Below are 18,640 nucleotides of genomic sequence, written 5' to 3'. Positions count from 1 at the left end.
ACTATGAACCTGCGCTCTTTGTTTGGAAACACTCCAAAAGACCTTAAAACTAAGTGCGTAAGTCCTGCCCTGATTTGCCTTTCCATAATGCAGCACCTCACATTTATCTGAATTAGAATCCATCTGCCACTTCTGAGCCCATCAGCCCCTGTGATCAAGGCTCTGTTGTACTTTGAGATGACTTTCTTGGCTGTCCACTCCACCATCAGTTTTGGTGTCACTGCAAACTTACTAACTATACCTTCTATATTCGCATCCACATCTTTGGAGATTTATGGAAACTCTGCAGTGCTTCCAAAACAATGACAGGGCACTTATATTGAAAGCCTGCCCTCGAATTGGGGGATAAAGTTGGAGATGGAAAATTATTCACAAATGAGGGAAACCTGTATTCAGCAAGGCCTTTTGAATTTAGCTTTGAATTTGAACAGACCCCATTTTGGCTGTTACAGGAGTATTAACCCCCAGTGTGAGAATCATGAATTTATGGCATAGATGTAAAAGCTCTTGTTATCACCTTTTGTGAGGGGAACTGGATACAAAAGTGTAGAATTTCTACTCTAGTATACAGGACCCTGACGAAACCATATTTTGACTACTGTGCGTACTATTAGTCACCCAGTTTAAGGAAGCATTAAATGAATTGGAATCAATTCAGAGAAGGTTTGCCAGACTAGTCCCTGGAATTGGCATGTTGTCTTATGAAGTAAGGCAGGACAGGCAATACTTATATCTACTGGAATGCAGAAGAGGAAGAGGTAACTGAACTGAAACATTTCATGAAATTATAGAATCCCTACAGTGTGGAAACAGGCCATTCAGCCCATTGAGTCCACACCAACCCTCTGAAGAAAATCCCACCCCCACCCTATTACTGTAACCCTGCATTTCCGTGGATAGACCACCCAGCTTGCACATCTGTGGAGACTATTGTGGAATGGCCTACTCCTGCTTTGACATTTTATTGTCTTATGCTATTCAAGAAGTCTTTATAATCTGTTATAAATGGCATAAACGCTTCCAGCTAGCTGAGATATAAAATCATGCTTCTCAAAGTTCAGAAGCTACAACAACAGTTTGGTTAAAATAGTTTATTCTAGCCTTTAAAAAGAAGACCTGATTTTGATGTTCCTTCTTTGTGCTTTTATTTCTGTTACCTCATTCACAACTTCCATTCTCCTGCTCTACTCCAACTGGAGACATTCCTGAAGATTAAGATTACTACGTGAGACTGAGAACAGGTAGTCACAAAGGAACAGAGATATTGTGCCAGAATAATTTAAACTCCACCAATTTATATCACCAAATCATGCAATTTTAAATATGTTGTTAAATCCTGATTAATTCAAATTAGTGTATCAGAAATGTTATAGTTGATTCAACATTATGCTGAACCTAGGGCTTTTATAAACAACTAGAGTAAATAACTAATACACGGTATTAGTTAAGCATTCATTTGTCAATTCAACACAAAATCAACAAATTATGTATACACGCAAAAGTACATGCAAAAATCAATCACATTTCTAAACTGAGCTGATGTGTCCAAATGAAATTAAAATGTGTATTAATTATATTTAGTGTGCTGAGAAATTCAATAATACGAAGTTATGCTTGCATCAGGAATTGTATGTAACAGAACCGAATGGGATGTTATTTATGTACTTGACATCTATACATTGGACAAGACTGCATTTCAAAAGAATATATGTTTATTGCACTGATATGGATTATTGCTTCAGGAATTAATTATATTATTTTTAGTCAATTTTTTTCACTGACAGCGGTTTTAAAAATCATTGCTTGACAATGCGATGTGCTGAGAATGCCTAAATTGCAAATTCTAAGCAATTTTATTGCACCATGGTCTCTCTCCTGCACGAATGACAGAGCCTCTGCATTATCCACAACATATCCATTTGATGAGATCATTGGTAGTGCTAACTTACAGTGTATCCAACTGCAAAGTTACATTTTAACCATTAATACTATCAAATGGATCATTTAAGAACCTATACATTATATTTTCTAAACTTTAAACACAATTGTATGCTCAATTGTCTCACATCAATTTCAAGAGATAATTACTATGAAGGAAGGCATCTCTTCCAGCCAAACTAAAGATATTTCCAAAATCATCCATGTCTAACTTGTAACATTGATTTTCTATTGTAGGATTTATTTTGTTGATGGCTGTCACATTCTTCTTTAAAGCTGAGTTCAAGAATAATTGTTTATAAATCCAATTGTATGGGATTTTCTCAAACTGTATTGACTCAAATTTTCTGAGCTTTCCCAGGTCATTTTAGACACATGCAGTGTGACTAAGTGTGGGAAATAACATAGAAGCATTCAGTACGGCACAGATTCTGATGTCACTTTGGGAATTTTCTGCTGGTGATGACAGTGGGCGAAAATAGGAGCTTAAGAAATGGGACCAGGATGAGGGCTACAGTCCCTTAAGTCTGCGATAATGGGAATCGCAGATGCTGGAGAATCCGAGACAACAAAGTATGGGGCTGGATGAACACAGCAGGCCAAGCAGCATTTTAGGAGCATCAAAGCTGACCTTTCAGGCCTAGACCCTTCATCAGAAAAGGGGGATGGGGAGAGGATTCTGAAATAAATGGGGAGAGGGGGGGAGTTGGACTGAAGATGGATAGAGGAGAAGATAGGTGGAGAGGAGAGTATGGATGGGGAGGTAGAGGGGATAGGTCAGTCCGGGGAGGACAGACAGGTCAAGGGGGTGGGATGAGGCTAGTAGGTAGGAAATGGAGGTGCGGGTTGAGGTAGGAGGAGGGGATAGGTGAGAGGAAGAACAGGTTGGGCAGGCTGGGATGAGCTGGGCTGGTTTTGGGATGCAGTAGGGGGAGGGGAGATTTTGAAGCTTGTGAAATCCACATTGATACCACTGGGCTGCAGGGTTCCCAAGCGGAATATGAGTTGCTGTTCCTGCAACCTACAGGTGGCATCGTTGTGGCACTGCAGGAGGCCCAGGATGGACATGTTGTCTGAGGAATGGGAGGGGGAGTTGAAATGGTTGAAATCAAGAGTTGAAACCAACCGGAGGCTTGGGGGCCGCTTTGCAGAACACTTACGCTCGGATCGCAGTAAACAACTACACCTCCCAGTCGCGAACCATTTCCACTCCCCCTCCCATTCCTTAGATGACATGTCCATCCTGGGCCTCCTGCAGTGCGATAATGATGCCACCCGTAGGTTGCAGGAACAGCAACTCATATTCCTCTTGGGAAACCTGCAGCCCAATGATATCAATGTAGATTTCACCAGCTTCAAAATCTCCCCTCCCCGCACTGCATCCCAAAACCAGCCCAGCTCATCCCCACCTCCCTAACCCGTTTTTCCTCTCACATATCCCCTCCTCCCATCTCAAGCCGCACCTCCATTTCCTACCTACTAACCTCATCCCGCCCCCTTGACCTGTCCATCCTCCCCTGACTGACCTATCCCCTCCCTACCTCGCCACCCATACTCTTCTCTCCAACAACCGTCTCCTCCATCCATCTTCAGTCCGCCTCCTCCTCTCTCCCTATTTATTTCAGTATCCTCTCCCCATCCCCCTTTTCTGATGAAGGGTCTAGGCCCGAAACATCAGCTTTTTTGCTCCTAAAATGCTGCTTGGCCTGTCGTGTTCATCTCGCCCCTTAAGTCTGATCTGCCATTCTATTAAAATCATCGCTACACTTCAACATGAACTCCAGTTTACAGCCACATCTTCAAAATCTTCATTGATTCCCTTAGTGCTTCAAAATCTATTATCTATTTTCAATGTGGTCATTTGCTGATATTGACAGCACTTTGGAGTAGAGGCTTCCTCAGCCGCCAAGACTTCACTCTGAGTGAAGAAATTCTCGTATTTTAGATTTAAATGGTTTATTCATTATCCTGACAGTGTAATCACTAGTTCTAGACTCTTTAAATATGCTAAGCTTCCTCTCAGCGTCTACCGTGTGAAGCCCCAGAAATTTTATATGACTGCTGGGCCAGCTTTTATTATTCACCTCAAAGTGTCCTTAGAAAGTAGTGGTGATCTCCTTCTTGAACCGCTGCAGTTCATGTGTTGTAGTTACACTCACAATGCTATTAGAAAGGAATTCTATGATCCTGGCCCAGTAATAATAAAGTAAAAGAAATCTAGTGTCAAGACAGGTTGGTGTGTGGCGAGTAGGGTGGCTTACCAATGAGATTCTGTGCTAACTAGCTGTTTATATCATTCTAGATTGTACTGCAATGAGTTTAGAAGATGCCATTGAAAGAGCCTTTGTTAGCTGTTACTGTTCTTCTTGTTGGTGGCACCCATGGAAATCTATCTGGAACTAACACTCCTTGGTTTGATAAAGAATTAAGTTAAGAAATTGAGTTATTATCTAACTGTTGGTGTGTTTTAGAGAATACCTACTTGAAATAACTAGTCACTTAAATGCTGCGGCGTTTTCTGGAGGGACCATTGTTCAATGAGCAACTGTATGAGATGCAACAAGACTTGTCTCATTTGTCCAAAAGTACATCTAAGATAGACAGCTCCAGGCTTAAAGGAACCCACACCTATACAATGCGGTGAGCTGCAGTGTGGTGGTGACACTGGGCGCTGTCACAATATTGTGACCAGTGATATTTTGACCAGTCATATGGTGACAGAAGCTGGCTCTGCCACAACTTACTCAGCACCAGTGACTGGCACAATTTTTAAATAATGCCAATAAAGAGTAACTCGACTTCAGGCCTTCAAGAAAATAGAACCGGGGAGAAATATGCTCGTCATGCAGAAATCTTCAGAACAAATAGATTTTGCTGATTGTCAATGACAGCAAACATCACAAAACCTGTGGCGATATTTAAAAAAGAGTATTTTAGGAAAGAAAACACTTTGTGGGAAACCAAACGGAGGGTTGGGGACTGATTTGCAGAACACCTACGCTTGGTTCACACTAAACAACTGCACCTGCCAGAGGTTGACAAACATGAAGAGTAATGGTATAGCATAGTAACAGACCCAGAAACTAGAATTTGTGGATTTGGTTGTTGCTGAGTCCAGGACTGGTCCCCAATTAGAAGTCTTCATTGCAGACTTGTAGGAATGTTAGGAATGGGCTGAGGAGCTGACTATGACATTATTAACATAGCTGAGGAATAGAATCAGGTCAACAATCACACAACACCAGGTTAGAGTCCAACAGGTTTATTTGAAGACTCTTAAAGACGGAGCCTCACTCGCTCTTCCGAAAGTTTGTGTCTTCAAATAAACCTGTTGGGCTATAACCTGGTGTCATGTGATTTTTGACCTTGTCCACCCCAATCCAGCACCACTATGTCCACATCACAAGTAAAGTCAGGGCAAGTCACTAGGCAGACCCAAAGGAGGGTGGAAATCATTCTTTCCAGTATATATATATAAAATAAGAGCTAAGGGTGTTAGAGCATAAGATTTCTTGGTTGCGTATTTGCACTGTCTGTGACAGAAATTTCAGTAGAAATCATTCTTAAAAAAAGAGCAAAGATAGATTTGAATCATTTAGGGATACAGCTTATTTATTTATCTGCATCTCCAATAGCCAGCAAAGGTAAGCTTCAGCTATATTTTGCTTTCTGAAGGCTGCATTCAATAATTTTCAATCATATTACTGTCTTTTGACATGGCATTTGTGTTATTAAAAAGTTATTTGAACTTACAGTACTGACTAAAATGGTAGTAGCCAAGTTTTCAAGTCTTAAGATTTTTTTATTGTAGGAAGCAAAGTAAAAGCAACATCCTTTAACTAAATATTGCGTGAGATTCAAAATGCTACACCTTCAATCAAACAGAGACAGTAAGAACTGCTGATGTTGGAGTCAGAGATGACACTGTGTGGAGCTGGAGGAACACAGCAGGTCAGTGTACAATCCGACCCCACCACCCAATACATTTTTCCATCCCCACCCTTGTCTGCTTTCCGGAGAGATCACTCTCTTAGTGATTCCCTTGTTCGATCCACACTCCCCTCCAACCCCGCCACACCTGACATCTTCCCCTGCAACCGCAGGAAGTGCTACACTTGCCCCCATACCTCCTCCCTCACCCCCATCCCAGGCCTCAAGATGACTTTCCATATCAAGCAAATGCTCACCAGCACATCTGCCAATGTAGTATACTGTATCCACTGTACCCAGCGTGGCTTCCTCTACATTGGGGAAACAAAGCGGAGGCTTGGGGACCGCTTTGCAGAACACCTCCGCTCGGTTTGCAATAAACAACTGCACCTCCCAGTCGCGAACCATTTTAACTCCCCCCTCCCATTCCTCAGATGACATGTCCATCCTGGGCCTCCTGCAGTGGCACAATGATGCCACCCGAAGGCTGCATGAACAGCAACTCATATTCTGCTTGCGAAGCCTGCAGCACAATGGTATCATGTGGGCTTCACAAGCTTCAAAATCTCCCCCTCCCCCACTGCATCCCAAAACCAGCCCAGCTCGTCCCCTCCCCCCACTGCATCCCAAAACCAGCCCAGCTCATCCCCACCTGCCTAACCTGTTCTTCCTCTCACCTATTCCCTCCTCCCACCTCAAGCCGCACGTCCATTTCCCACCTACTAACCTCATCCCGCGTCCTTGACCTGTCCGTCCTCCCTGGACTGACTTATCCCCTCCCTACCTCCCCACCTATATTCTCCTCTCCACCTATCTTCTCCTCTATCCATCTTCGATCCGCCTCCCCCCCCTCCCTATTTATTTCAGAACCCTCTCCCCATCCCCCTTTTCTGATGAAGGGTCTAGGTCCGAAACGTCAGCTTTTATGCTCCTGAGATGCTGCTTGGCCTGCTGTGTTCATCCAGCTTCACACTTTGTTATCTTGGATTCTCCAGCATCTGCAGCTCAGCGAGCAAACTCACATCCAGAACCTCAACCTGAACTACAAATCTTCTCAAAACTCGCTAGTTCCCATTATCTCATATATTAAGCATAGCTGTTTAAGACGTTAACAATCTTCAAACTGATCATCTGAAAGGGCCAAGTAATGTTCCTATGCTATTTGGGATTTGTTGTGACTGCCTACAGGTTCAGAGAATACTTAATCATTATAAGTTAAAAATTAATAACTATATAAAAATTTCAAAGAGGAATGATAGGGCACAAAATATTGAGCTCAATTTTAAGTGAAAGATAGCAATAAGTGCAGATGCTGGAGGAAAACAGCAGGCCAGGCAGCATCAGAGGAACAGGGAAGCTGATGTTTCAGGTCAGGACCCTTTGTCAGAGCTCAATTTTAAGATTCTTTTGGTATGCTCAAGTTACATCAAGTTTTTTTCCCGGTCTCATGCTTGTCAGGTCTATCAATACATCTTGCCATATCTTACCAAATTCATTACACTAACAGAGATAGTAGGAACTGCCGATGCTGGAGAGTCTGAGATAACACGGTGTAGAGCTGGATTATTGCAGCAGGCCAAGCAGCATCAGAGGAGCAGGAAAGCTGACGTTTCGGGTCGAGACCCTTCTTCAGACATCGGGGAGAGGAGGGGGATTCTGAAATAAATAGTGAAAGAGGGGGAGGCGCATAGAAGATGGATGAAGGAGAAGATAGGTGGAGAGGAGACAGACTGGTCAAAGAGCAGGGCTGGAGCCAGTTAAGGTGAATGTAGGTGGGGAGTTAAGGAGGGGATAGGTCGGTCCTGGGAGGACGGACAGGCCAAGGAGGTGGGATGAGGTTTGTGGGTAGGAGATGGGGGTGGGCTTGAGGTAGGAGGAATGGTTAGGAAGGCAGGGAATAGCTAGGTTGGTTTTGGGAAGTGGTAGGGGGAGGGAAGATTTTGAAGCTTGTGAAGCCCATATTGATACCCTTAGGATGCAGGGTTCCCAAGCGAAATACAAGTTAATGTTCATGCAGCTTTCGGGTAGTGCCATTGTGGCAATGCAGGAGGCCCAGGAGAGACATCACCTATGCTCATTTCGCAAAAAACAACTGCACCTCCCAGTTGCAAACCCTTTCAACTCTCCCTCCCACTCCTTGGACGACATGTCCATCTTGGGCCACCTGCATTATCACAATGACACTACCCGAAAGCTGCAGGAGCAGCATCTCATATTTTGCTTGGGAACCCCGCAGCCTAGGGGTATCAATGTGGACTTCACAAGCTTCAAAATCTCCCCTCCTCCTTCCGTATCCCAAAGCCAGCCAAGCTACCCTGTTCCTCCATAACCATTCCTCCCACCTCAAGCCCCACCCCATCTCCTACCCACAAACCTCATTCCACCTCCTTGACCTGTCTGTCCTCCCTGGACCAACCTATCCTCTCCCTAATGCCCCACCTACGTTCACCTTCATTCCCTCCAACCCATCCTGGGCCTCCTGCAGTGCCACAATAATGCCACCCGGAGGTTGCAGGAACAGCAACTCATATTCCACTTGGGAACCCTGCAGCCCAATGGTATCAATGTGGACTTCACCAGCTTCAAAATCTCCCCTTCCCCCACTGCATCCCAAAACCAGCCCAGCTCATCCCCTCTCCCCACTGCATCCCAAAACCAGCCCAGCTTGTCCCTGCCTCCCTAACGTGTCCTTCCTCTCACCTATCCCCTCCTCCCACCTCAAGCCACACCTCCATTTCCTACCTACTAACCTCATCCCGCCTCCTTGACCTGTCCGTCCTCCCCGATCTGACCTATCCCCTCCCAACCTCCCCACCTATACTCTCCTCTCCACCTACCTTATCCTCTATCCATCTTCGATCTACCTCCCCCTTTCGCTATTTATTTCAGAACGCTCTCCCCATCCCCCTCTCTGGTGAAGAGTCTAGGCGTGAAATGTCAGCTTTTGGCCTGCTGTGTTCATCCAGCTTCACACTTTGTTATCTTCCCTCCAACCCAGCTGCTTCGACCTGTTTATCTCCTCTCCACCTATCTTCTCCTTTATCCATCTTCTATCGCCTCCCCCCTTTCCCTATTTATTTCATAATAAATCCCCTTACCCTTCCCAATTTCTGATGAAAGGTCCCGACCCGAAATATCAGCTCTCATTTCACTAGCAATCTGCTCGGCATGTCACATGAAAGCAAGCCCGTCCTGTCATATGCCTTTCCCAAAACAACTTGCCATTCAATGGAAATCTGCTTAAAGATTGACATCCCTGGCATCCATGCCATCTTCAGAGGTCAGGCAAGTGTTGGTGATTAGGCATTGTCTCTCACCAGCCATAACGTAACACAGCAGTCACAAAGCCATAATGTTCATGGTATACAGCTGACACGGTTAATACTCACTTGCCCAACCAATACATCACTCTCCTTTGCCACTGTTTATATACCACGCCATACACTTTATGTGTCCCTTGATACATTTAATTTGAGTACACTTTAGGTCAGCACAAGTCTGTCAGTTGTGCCCACTATTGACCCACAGCTTGCCATTGCCCAGGAGAAGAACATCACATTCAAACAAACAATTGGACAAATCCAAACATGAACCTTTATTTACCAACAAAAAAAGGAACACAAAGAAAACCAGTAGAGGTTGAAGTTTAACCCAGTAGTGGAAAACATATTCTGTCACGGGGATTGACTGTGTTAGAGTCCATGTAGTCCGCTGCACCCAGCTCTCATTGATTGGAAGCAGGTAACAGTGAGACCCTGTCTGGATTGTAACCTTGTAGCTGAGCTCTTGTCATGGATGACACAAGCCTCCTCTGCCCCACTGTGTAGTGGTGGCATCCCGCTGAAAGTGACAGAAATGCTGGCTTGTCTTCCTTTAGAAGCAAAAGCTAATGGAGTGGAAAGCGAGGGCTGGGGGACCCTACCATTGTTAATGAAGGGAATGGGTGAGGCTACAATTCAGGTATATTTGGCACAACTCCTCATGTAGATACTTTGGCTCCACAAACATCTGTAATATTTTCCCACTGCAGCTGTACGGCTAAGTGTCATCTACACACAGACCACCCAAGAACTTTCCACACGCCAGTGTCAGATTCATCTGGTCTATGCAGGACTTTAGAAATGGTAATAACGACCCTCTGTGGAGCCTCTTGTCAACTTTCCAAAATGAGAGACCATCAGCCTTGAAAATGTTTCTAGAGTCTGAAAAGAGGCGTAACTTTACTTAACTCAAAGTTGTTTGCTGAATACAGTTTTTCAGGATCCTGTGAGCTAACTGGGGCTGTGCACCGAGGTTAAAAAAAACAAAGAACTGCAGATGCACTGAGACTTGCTATAGCTTTGCAGTGGGCCCAACATGGAAATGTTGGCCAGGGAACGTAGAAATGTGTTGAAGTGACAGGTAACTGAAAGCTCGGGATCATTTTTACCGACAGAATGTAGATGTTCTCCAAAACAGTCTCTCAGCCTGCATTTCACCTTATTTATATAAGATTGTGAACACTTGTGGTCCCAACACTGATCCTTGTTGTGCTCCATGAATAACAGTCAGCCATCTTGAGAATGACCTGCTGACTCCTACTCTGATTTATGTTGAAGATTGTATAATATAAGGAACACAGATGTCATGTAGAGTTAAGAGGTGAACATTATCTGGCTACTGGCAGCAAAACTTGAATTGAAAATCAAGCCGCTGCAATCATTGGTCAGGAAAGATGTAAAGATGGAAATTCAATTTTTGGGATATATTTCTCAGATTAGACATGAGTGTATATAGACATGCAGTTGAATATGGCATCAATGTAACCTTACATCAATGTACCCTCTTTCAACTATCCCTTCAGCTCAGAAACAGGGAGAAAGTGGGGCTGGGCCAATGTTTATCAAAAGTATTTATGATTGTAAAACTATACAAGCTAATATATTATTATTTACCAGTAAGTGGGGCAACTTTCATTCTACAATAGTGAAATGTACTGAATTACTTAGCTGCTAGCAAAACGCTGACACACATGATTTTAACTTACTCTTCAAAGCAGGCACAAGGGCATCTGCCAAAATTTAACAGGGACTTTGTTTATGTCATAGGGATCCAACTGTATTTGAACGCAAGGTCTGGCTGGAAGCTACTGGTGCTTTTCTATCGGATTAAGCCAAGAAAGTAGGGGATCAACACCAGAAAAGCTGGAGATAAAGGTTTTATTCACAAACTTCCAGCATTAGGGAAGCTCTGAGTGGTTAAGTTGCAGTGCAGTATTAAAGTGATTTGTAAATTCATCACAAATTTAGAGTGTGGCATTATCTTGGTAAAAGTTAAAGCTCATGAGAGGAATAATGAAATCAAGTGATTGATTACAATTTATTGCCTGCTAATGCTCATTAATGAGGCTTCCATGGATTGACTGAATGCCCTCACTTAGCAGTGATTAGCTGACTGAGAGTAAATTTGTCCTTGGAGAAGTGCGCAGCACCAAATAAACTTTGACAAACTCTTTACCTGATACTTAAAATTTCTCAACCCTACTCTATTTAATCTCTCTTTGTGATACAATCTTTGGAGTCTAGGAGTCATGTTTCCTGGGGAATGGCAATCACATGCAGATGCAAAGGCTACCTACTAGCCTCATCCCGCTCCCACCAGCATCCACATCCAGAAGATCGTCAGATGCCATTTCTGCCACCTCCAGCTGGATGCCACCACCAGACACCCCTCCCCTCCCTTGTCCACCTTCCGCTGGGACCGGTCCCTCCGGGACACCCTGGTCCATACCTCCCTCACCCCTAACACCTCCCCACAGCCCTACGGCACCCTCCATGCAATCGTCGAAGGTGCAACACCTGCCCATTTACCTCCTCCCTCCCCAGTATCCAAGGGCCCAAACATACCTTCCAGGTGAAGCAACACATCACCTGCACTTCCAAGAATCTAGTCAATTGCATATGCTGCTCACAATGTGGTCTCCTCTACATTGGGGAAACGAAGCGCAGACTTGGCGACCACTTCACAGAACATCTACATTCTCCTCACAAAAAAGACCCTGAACTAACCGTTGCCTGCCACTTCAATGCACCACATTGCTCCCTGGCCAACATCTCTGTGTCTGGCTTGCCACATGTTCCAGTGAAGCCCAGCACAAGCTGAAGGAATGACACCTCATTTTCCGCGTGGGTACTCTACAGCCCTCCGGACTCAATATTGAGTTCAATAATTTTAGGACCTAAACTCTCCCATGTCCCAGCCCCCCACTCCACACACCAGGCCTTGTTACCACATAGTCTGTCATTACACACACCCTGTTGTTAGTCACTAAACGTCCCCATTAACAACTATTCACCCTCCCAGCCTAATCATTAGCAACTCCTTTGTCTGTCCAACCATCTTTCTCTCTCTTTGGGTTCTATCCTATCGTTTACTACCTACCCCACCTACCTCCCTATTTTCTGCATATAAACTGACACTTTTCCAGCGACCATCAGTTCTGAGGAAGGGTCACTGGACCCGAAACATTAACTCTGTTTTCTCCTCCACAGATGCTACCAGACTTGCTGAGCTTTTCCAGCAACTTTATTTTTGTTCCTGATTTACAGCATCCGCAGTTCTTTTGGTTCTTATTAACTATTTCCTTAACTGCAGCGGAGCCCTCCAAATTCTTGAATTTAAATGGATTCTTTTGGAGAGTTCCAGAGAAATTGCCCAGCGAAGAGTTCAAATTCCCAGGCAATTTCAATGGAATTGTCCCTGTTGTATCAGGGATTCCATAGGGTCCTGTGGTGCAAAGCCCATCTACACTGCTAAAACAGCTTTCTGGCCATTGGAAAATTAGGACTCAGGTGACATTCCAGAAAGTCAATATTGCATTCCATCTAAGCTCAACATGTCCTACTGATGTTGTAGTGGCGAAAATGTGTTCAAAGTACGCCCGGTCATGGTCTGACCAATCCTTTGTAAAGTGGAAACATGATTTATATCCCCTTGATTTCTGGTGCTCTGGATATAAATGTCAATATACTATTAGCACTTCTGATTACATTCAGATTCTACGCATGACATTTTAATACTCTATCTACTCCTCTCTAGGTGAACAACCATCCTGGATTTTATGGGAATGTACCATATTTGGAGTGGCCAGCTTGTGTTCCTCAATGAGTGAATCCAGCATTCAGTTTCTCCCTTATTTGTGAAGCCAGGGTATACTGTGCTGTCCTCTTAGAATTCCTCTCCAGCGGCCTGCACCCACACATACACCTGCCAGTCACAAACTATTTCAACTCCCCCTCCCATTCCTTAGACGACATGTCCATCCTGGGCCTCGTGCAGTGCCACAACAATGCCACCCAAAGGTTGCAGGAACAGCACCTCATATTTCGCTTGGGAACCCTGTAGCCCAATAGTATCAATGTAAACTTCACAAGCTTCAAAATCTCCCCTCCCCCTACCAGCCCAGCTTGTCTCCAGCTCCCTAACCTATCCTTCCTCTCACCTATCCCATCCTCCCACCTCAAGCCCCACCCCCATCTCCTATCTACTAGCCTCATCCTGCCTCATTCCACCTCCCTGGACTGACCTATTCCCTCCCTAACTCCTCACCTACACTCACATTTACTGGCTCCATCCCTGCCTCTTTGACTTGTCTGTCTCCTCTCCACCTACCTTCTCCTCTATCCGTCTTCTCTCCGCCTCCCCGTCTCTCCCCATTTATTTCAGAACACACTTCCCCTCTCCCATTTTTGAAGAAGGGTCCAGACCTGAAACGTCAGCCTTCCTAATCATTAGCAACTCCTTTGTCTGTCCAACTGTCTTTTTCTCCCTTTGGGCTCTATCCTATCGTTTACTCCCTACCCCAGCCACCTCCCTGTTTTCTGCATGTAAACTGACACTTCCCCAGCCACCATCAGTTCTGAGGAAGAGTCTGCTGTTGCTGCTTGGCCTGCTGTGCTCATCCAACTCTACACCTTGTTATCTCAGATTCTCCAGTTCCTATTATCTCTCCCCCCCTCTCATATCAACCTGTTTAACAGTTCTGACAATGCAGCAGTCATACCTCTCTCCTCTGCTCTTACAACCCTAGCAGTATCCCTGCACTCCTGCCGATACAGCTCCATTGGCACATCCACCTTTCTTGCTCTCGTAGCTCCAGCACAACCCTTCTACAACCAGTACCGACACATACAGTTCTACTTGCACAGCGCCCCATTCATCCAGCCACTCTTCAAGTTCCCGCTGCAAACTCCATTCACCACTCATGTCTTAAAGGGCTGTTCTCAGATCAAAGTGTCCCTTAAGTTTCTTGTAGAGATATTTTTATTTCAAAGATATACATTATCCATAAAAAGTCTTTGTATACATATATAGTTGCTGGACAAGTTTGATTCTGTACACAGTCATTATTTATGTAGAATGAACAAACCCAAGACATTTCAAACATATATCAGACTATATTTATACATATTTGGGGCACCAGGATGGTCCAATAACTCAACGGACCCCATTGTACTTTAGCAGAAATACCTTAAATGATGGTCTTTCTGCAAAGCGGCAGCTGCCCCAACTTTTAGTGCATCCCTTAGCATGTAGTCCTGGGTCTTGGAATGTGCCAGCCTGAAACACTTGGTCGAGGTCAACTCCTTGCTCCGGATGGCCAACAAGTTTCAGGCCAACTGATGATAACTCTCAGATTTTTGTATTTCAAAAATAAATTTTATTAATATAAAATCTTTATGTACATACGTAGTCCCTACAGCAGTTCAATACTGAAACAGTCTTTGCAGTCTTTAAGAACAAATGTAAAGCATTTCCTCATTTTCACAGAGGTAGTAGGAACTGCCAATGCTGGACATTTTGAGATAACTAGGTGTAGAGCTGAATGAACACAGCAGGCCAAGCAGCATCAGAGGAGCAGAAAAGCTGACGTTTCGGGTACGGACTCTTCTTCAGACATTTCTGAAGAAGGGTCCAGACCCGAAACCCCAGCTTTCCTTCTCCTCTGATGCTGCTTGGCCTGATGTGTTCATCCAGCTCTACACCTTGTTATCTCTATTTCTTATTTATTTAGACAGTTCTGATATAACGTGATAGTTCTGTTCTTGCACAATCTTGCATTATAGGAAAATTGTGCAGTAACTACAACATTTCAAGTGATGGGGATGGAATCACCTTACAGCAAATACAGACTGTGAAAGTTTGCATTCTACAAATACCGTTCTATAATTCTTCAATCGCGTTAAAATCATTTTTATTGAGGAAAAATGTGTTGTATCAGAACTGACTGTGAAACACTATGTTTACGTGCCCCTAAGGCATCGGGGGAGTCAGATAACTGAAAAGACCCCAATTGTACTTCAGCCAAAAGATCATAGATGGTATTCTATCCCAAATGTGCCTTGACCGTAGCTGTCCCTTGAACAGTCTGCAGCTTTGCACCATTTCAACAGTAATCTGCGAAAACATAAATTGCAGAATTAAGAATATAGCTATAATGAAAGGGTCATTTTAGAAACATTATAAAATGCTAGAAATAATAGATTTGTAAACAATATTGAGACTGATTTTTTAAAGTTTCTTTTTCTATCTCAAGTTTGGAGGATAACAAAATACAACAGAGAGTTTTCAAGAATAATAATAAATAGGTAACATAGTTTCCTCAGACACAAGCCTTTGTGTAAACATTCTTGTGCCTAATAAGGTAGGACCTTATCCCTGTTCAATAAAAGATTTAGTCCCACAAAATAATTACAAAGGCAATGTCAGGGACAAAAGGAGGCTACCAATCAGTTGTAACTATCTCTCAATAATTTGACATTTGAAATGGAAAACCTAACTGAATGAGTAACAGGCATGAACCTTTGAAAAATAGAGTGTATGAACAAACATTGAAGAAGGAAGATTTGAACAGAAGTGAGGTTCTTGATTCTGGCTTCGGCCTAAATGTTGGTTTACTCAGGAGGAGTGAGATCGGAAGAGACTGATTACCAATCTATGTCATCTATTTTCACTCCATTCAGGACTGATACACAATTTCATTGTTCAGGTTGTTAGTCTTCCCTGCCTATTTAACTCAGATGTCACATTTTTAAACTTATTCATCAATGGGATATTGGCATCACTATCTCTAATTGAGAAGGTGGTGCTGTGTACTTTGTAAGTACATTCAAAAGAAGATTAGATAGTCATTTGAAAACAAAGGTAAACATCAAAATGCAAGAAGAGTGAATTGAATTGGATGAATAGCTTGTATTTGAGAAAAATCAATCAACACAGACTTGAATGTCCTGGTTCTGTGCAATACCATAAATGGTTCATTTTACTTGCTTGTCTTTTGTGTGTCTTTTAAGCATCTATGGGACATAGATGTTACTGGCAGAACCAGAATTGATTACCTGTCACTCGTTACCCTTGAGATGGTGGTGGTGAGCTGCTGTCTTGAACTGCTGAAATCCACTGGCTGTGGGTTGATCCACAATGGCATCAGGGAAGGAATTACAGGAGTTTGATCCAGCAGTAGTGAAGGAACAGTGTTACACTTCCAAGTCAGGATTGTGAAAGACGTGGAGAGGAAAATTGCAGGCAGCAGTGTCCTTTGTATCTCCTGTCCATGTCCTTCCAGATGATAGTGGTCATGAGTTTGAAAGTTGCTATCTCAATATCTTTGGTGAATTTCTGCAGCGCATCTTGTAGATGGTACATAGTGCTAGTACAGAATGTCAGTGATGGTGGGAGTGAATGCTTGTGGATGTAGTGCCAATCAAGCGGACGGTTTTGTCGTGAATGGTGTCAGGCTTCTTGCGTGTTGTTAGAGCTGCACTCATCCAGGAACGTGGGGAGTATTCCATCATACTCCTGACTTGTGCCTTGTAGATGATAGACAGGCTTTGGGGAGTTGGGATTGATTGATTGATTGATTGATTTGATTTATTATCATGCATACCGAAGTAAACAGTGAGCAGTACAGGCAGATCATAGTAAGCAAGAACATATAGATCATAGAGTTAAAAAAACCTTGGAAAATTTAGGGTTAGAAGTGTAGAATGGTTAGAAGAAATGTTAGAGTTATAACTGCTGTAGGGAGCTCACAAGGTATAGCCCGTTGTCAGCCTCATCTTGAATAAATAAATGTCTGACCTACTTTTGTAGAGCCTATATTTATATGTCCAAGTCCATCAGTTTCTCTTCAATGGTAACCTCCCAGGATGTTGGCAGTGGGGGACTCAACAATGGTAATGTCATTGAAAGTCAAGGAGTAATGGTTACGTTGTCACATATTGAAGATAGTCATTGCTTGGCATTTGCATGGTATGACATTGTCCAGATCTTGTTGTATTTGATTATGGACAGCTTCAGTATCTGAGGAGTTGTGAATGATGATGAACATTGCGCAATCATCAGTGAACATCCCCACTTCTGACCTGATGATGGAGGAAAGTATATTAATAGAGCAGCTGAAGATGGTTGGGGCAGAACACTAACCAGGGAAACTCCTACAGAGATATCCTGGAGTTAGATGACTGATGTCTAACAGGCATAGCCATCTTTCTACATTCCAGGTATGACTCCAACCACTGGAGAGTTTACCATTAATTCCCAATCATTCAAGTTTTGTTAGGGGCCCTTGATGTGACACTTGGTCAATTGTGGCCTTGATGTCAAAGACAGTTATCCTCACCTCACCTCTGGAATTCAGCACTTGTATCCATTTTTGAACCAAGGCTGTAATGGGATCAGGACCTGAGTAGCCCTGGTGGAACTTAAACTGAGCATCAGTGAGCAAGTTACTGTTGAGCAGTCACTGCTTGATCGTGCTATTGATAACACCTTCTATCACTTTATAATGATCAAGAGTAGACTGATGAGGTGGTAATTAGTTGCATTAGATATGTCCTCCTTTATGTGTATGGATCATATATGGGCAATTTTCCATATTCTCGGGTAGGCACCAATGTTGTAACTATATTGGAACAGTTTGGCTAGGGGTGCAACAGGTTCTGGAGCACAAGGCTTTGATACTTTTGTCAGAATGTTGTCAGGGCCCATAGCCTTTGCACTATCCAGTGCCTTCAATCATTTCTTGATATCGAGTGAAGTGAATCAAATTGCTTGAAGGCTGGCATCAATGATGCTGTGAACCACTGGAGGAGGTCAAGATGGATCAGCCACTCAGCTCTTCTGGCTGCAGATTGCTGTGAATGCTTCAGTCTTGTCTTTACCGCTGTTGTGCTCGGTTTTTCCATTATTGAGAATGAGGATCTTTGTGGATCGCCCTTCCAGAATGATTAGTTTAATTGTCTGCCATCATTTACCACTGTACGCAGCAGGACTTCAGGGCTTTGATTTCTGTTGATTGTATGATCACTTAACTCTGTCTATCACTTGCAGCTTATACTGTTTGGCACATAACTGGTCCTGTTACAAAGTTTCATCAGGTTTAAACCAAGTGTGTCTGGTGCATGCTCTCCTGCAGTGTTCATTAAATTAGGTTTAATCCATAAGACCTTAAGGTATAGGAGCAGAATTAGGCCATTCAGCCCATTGGGTCTGCTCTGCCAATTGATCATTGCTGATAGTTTCTCAACTGTATTTCCCTGCCTTCTCTCTATAGCCTTTGTTCCCCTAAACCAAGAACGAATCAAGAACTTATTTAAATCTCTCTTAAATACACTCAAAATACAGCCTTCTGTGGAAACAAGTTCCACAGATTCACCACCATATGACTTAAGAAATTCCTCCTCATTATCAGTTTTAAAGGGTTATTCCTTCATCTGAGGCTATGCCCATGGCT

Source organism: Stegostoma tigrinum, chromosome 3 (genome assembly GCF_030684315.1).
Source record: "Stegostoma tigrinum isolate sSteTig4 chromosome 3, sSteTig4.hap1, whole genome shotgun sequence".
In the NCBI taxonomy this organism is placed as follows: Eukaryota; Metazoa; Chordata; class Chondrichthyes; order Orectolobiformes; family Stegostomatidae; genus Stegostoma; species Stegostoma tigrinum.
Note: the sequence above shows the minus strand (reverse complement) of the source record.